Consider the following 4,042-nt stretch of genomic DNA (forward strand, 5'->3'; position numbering starts at 1 on the left):
GTCCCTTGTAAAGCGCTTTGACCACGTTAGTGGATGTTGCGCTATATAAAAGCTCAAGATTTTTTGTTTGTATAATATTATTTAGTCTGTGTCGAATTTTAAAAAATGGTAAAACACATCGCCTTGCATGTGTCATGTCTTGTTCTACATGTTAAGTGTTGTTCTCTGCTAGTAAAGCGCCTTGAGCATGATTAGTAGATATTGTTCTGAATAAAGCTAAATATTAAGTTTAACTTCAATTGGATTCAGTAGTCTGATGCCACGCCGCCCGGCAACGGCGGCCATCTTGGTTCTAAAGAAAGAAAATCATTACTTTTTATTCTTCAAGCTGGCTAGAACTTTTCATATGTCTTGTGATTAGAATGTGTAAAAGTCAAAACAAGATCAAATTTATGTGTTTTTTTTTCCCCTCTGGATACGCTTTTATACTCGCCGGAGTAATATTTCAGATTGTTCAGATAGTTTAGAGCCAGTGTTGCTAAGTTACCATGCGTCATTAGGAAGGAAGTGACGTTACGACTATTGAATCCTATTATGAAACTTGATATAAAATGCGGCTATGTGTTCTTGTCGTATGACACTAGCTTTCGGATCGGAAGGTCCTGGGTTCGAGCCTCGCTCGGCGCATAATTGAGTCATTGGAAAAGGCTCTTTACTCACATCTCTCATCCTACTCAGGTGTAAAATGAGAACCTGGCCGTTAACAGCGTTGTCTCTGTCGGTTAAAAAAAATTGTATTATCGCATACTATCTATAAACTTTCAAGGTTACACATAGTTTTGTGTGTTGGCCCGGTATACTTCCGGATGCCAATGTTGTGAGCTTCTTAGCCAAGGGCATACTATCTATAAACGTTCAAGGTTACACGTAGTTTTGTGTGCTGGTCCGTTATCCTTCCGGATGGCAATGTTGTGAGCTTCTTAGCCAAGGGCATACTATCTATAACTGTAACGAAATGCTTCCGTGTAGGCGTCAGTTTACGACAGGATGTACGTCGTCGTAGTATTAGTTGTTGTTGTTATTGTAATCCCTCCGGAACAACCCTTCTTTTGTTGATACAGGTCGTATCAGATCATGCACCTATGGCCCGGAAGTTTGAATTAAACTACGTAGTGTGGGTGTTATTGTGAGAAAGGCATCAATCTTGTTTTCTCCGTAAACTTATAAGCAAAGTAGGATCCCTGTATTCTACGGGAGTGACTTTGTTATGGTATGGCTTGATTGATATCTCGTAACTATGGGGCTGACGAATTTATTTATCCTTGATATGAGGATGTCCGGTATCAGGATGGGTTGTTGTTGTCCATGATTATGGAATCTGGGGGAGTTTTAAGGAATTTCAGATGTTTACGGATATGACTAACATCCGTTTGTGTGGGTAGAATTTTGCTTCGTTTGCTTGATTTTTGCCTATAAATGCCAGAGTTTTGAGCAGTTTCTTCAGACAACTCAGCGGAGTCTTTTAGGCTCATTGTCTCAAAAGAGACCACTCAGCGGAGTCTTTTAGGCTCATTGTCTCAAAAGAGACCAGACAGCGGAGTCTTTTAGGCTCATAGTCTCTAAGCGATAACCACAGCGGAGTCTTTTAGGCTCATTTGTTTAACTCTTGTGTAGAGTTGGATTAAAGTCTTGTGTAGACTTTGTAGTGCTCAAAGTTCGAGCTGAAACACGTTTTGTGTTAACTCTTGTGTAGAGTGTGATTTAAGTCTTGTGTAGACTTTGTGGTGCTCAAAGTTTGAGCTGAATCAAGTTGTGTTATAACTCTTGTGTAGAGTTTGATTAAAGTCTTGTGTAGACTTAATTTGTGATTTCAATAATCTGTTCGGCTCTGGTGAGATTTTTGAATAATATGTTGCGATTACAATTATGATTGTGTTTTGATATCAATATCATAATATCACTTTAAATTTTGATTCTCAATTAATTAATCAGATAATTAAATTAATTGTGTAATATATTCTTGTTGTAAAGAAAATAAGCTTTTCTTGCTATAAAGCATTATTATTTCATATCTACAAAGTAAAGCAATATTAATCAACATTAATAAATTGATTTGTTAAAGTAAAATAATATTTACTCACAAATTAAGTGAGTTCGAATATAGATAGAGTTATATTCGTATGATTGTCATATTATAACAAAATCATTTTCTTTCTTTAAAGTGAATGAGCCGTCGGAGGCTGGGCTTTAACAAGCCAACTTTAGGCTATACACTCATAGCTTGACACTAATAGAAACTGAACATTTGCCTGTTTTATAAGTTACCTGTGAAGAACCATTTGCTTATTTTAATATCAGAACATTGAGAAACAATTGATCTGTTTATGAATACTGTGAAACCAGAACAATTTCAAGAAGAGACAAATTAACATTATTAGAACAACCTTACAGTTTTGTTGAATATCAAGAACACTCTTTTGGCTTCCTTCCACACGTCTGGATTGTGATTAGTTAGCTAGTTAATTATTAGTTGCCTGTATGACTGTGATGGTTGCAACCTATCTGTGAGATTGTCTGATGTGGTAGCGGTTTGGTAAAGTATTGATAATTAATTGATTTAATTATATATTTTCATATCGCTTTCATATCATATTCATCATCACACATCTCCATCAATTTGTCATCCATCTATTTGATTTCATACTTATTACATCTATCATTTCATCTTCACATCTCATAATATCTTTGTTATATTGTAATAAAATATATCTTCATTTAGCTTCAAAACCTTTATCAACGTATTGTGTTTGGTTATTGATCGGTGTCGTAGCTTGAATATAGCACACATAAACAAGGTTGCAAACTGCGCTACATAAGCATACGGTTTACGTGCGCACTTTGTGACATAATTTGGTGTCAGAAGTGGGATTCTTATTGTTGTGCATTCAAGAGACATCGCGACCAAACAATTGTTGAGACAGGTTAGGGAGTTGTTTCAAACTTGAGATAGATAATATCTTTGAGCTTAAAGCAAATTGGTATCCATTTAATGGTTATAAGACTGTCATTATACGCAAGGTGTAATGCAAGTTATTCTGGTAATTTTCACTTGTTCGGTTATACGTTGTCAGTCATCTGTCGTAGTGATACGGATCACTGACTTAGGGCGAAAGCGGTACTCGCGCTGTAAAGCCTCCATTGTCCCCCCTCTCCCTTTTGTAAGGAACGAAGGTGGTTGTTGGGGTAATTTGATTCCGTGTAGGAATCTGGGAGAATATTGTGTTGGTCCCGTGTGAGGATCTGTATTAAATCATTTGTTCTGACTTTCTATGCACATATAGTAAGTCAAGGTATTGATTCTGTGTAAGAATCTGGGTGAAGATATTTTGTTGATTCTGAGAGAGAATCTGGGTGAAGATATTTTATTGATTCTAAGAAAGAATCTGGGTGAAGATATTTTGTTGATTCTAAGAAAGAATCTGGGTGAGGATGTTTTGTTGATTCTAAGAGAGAATCTGGGTGAAGATATTTTGTTGATTCTAAGGAAGAATCTGGGTGAAGACATTTTGTTGATTCTGTGTAAGAATCTGGGTGAAGATATTTTGTTGATTCTAAGAAAGAATCTGGGTGAAGATATTTGTTGATTCGGAGAGAGAATCTGGGTGAAGATATTTTGTTGATTCTGAGAGAGAATCTGGGTGAAGACATTTTGTTGATTCTAAGAAAGAATCTGGGTGAAGATATTTTGTTGATTCTGAGAGAGAATCTGGGTGAAGACATTTTGTTGATTCTAAGAAAGAATCTGGGTGAAGATATTTTGTTGATTCTAAGAGAGAATCTGGGTGAAGATATTTTGTTGATTCTAAGAGAGAATCTGGGTGAAGATATTTTGTTGATTCTAAGGAAGAATCTGGGTGAAGACATTTTGTTGATTCTGTGTAAGAATCTGGGTGAAGATATTTTGTTGATTCTAAGAAAGAATCTGGGTGAAGATATTTTGTTGATTCTGAGAGAGAATCCGGGTGAAGATATTTTGTTGATTCTGAGAGAGAATCTGGGTGAAGACATTTTGTTGATTCTAAGAAAGAATCTGGGTGAAGAT

General features: G+C 36.1%; 1 long non-coding RNA gene across 1 annotated transcript; it reads left to right on the forward strand.

Moving 5' to 3' along the window:
* The first annotated feature begins 1,482 nt into the window (after positions 1–1,482).
* Positions 1,483–2,733, forward strand: LOC144963651 (uncharacterized). Its single transcript, XR_013643656.1, has 2 exons — positions 1,483–1,831; positions 2,163–2,733. It is a non-coding gene; the product is annotated as an uncharacterized LOC144963651 (long non-coding RNA).
* The last annotated feature ends 1,309 nt before the right edge of the window (positions 2,734–4,042 follow it).

Source organism: Berghia stephanieae, chromosome 1 (genome assembly GCF_034508935.2).
Source record: "Berghia stephanieae isolate SIO BIC M18660-M18661 chromosome 1, UCSD_Bste_1.3, whole genome shotgun sequence".
In the NCBI taxonomy this organism is placed as follows: Eukaryota; Metazoa; Mollusca; class Gastropoda; order Nudibranchia; family Aeolidiidae; genus Berghia; species Berghia stephanieae.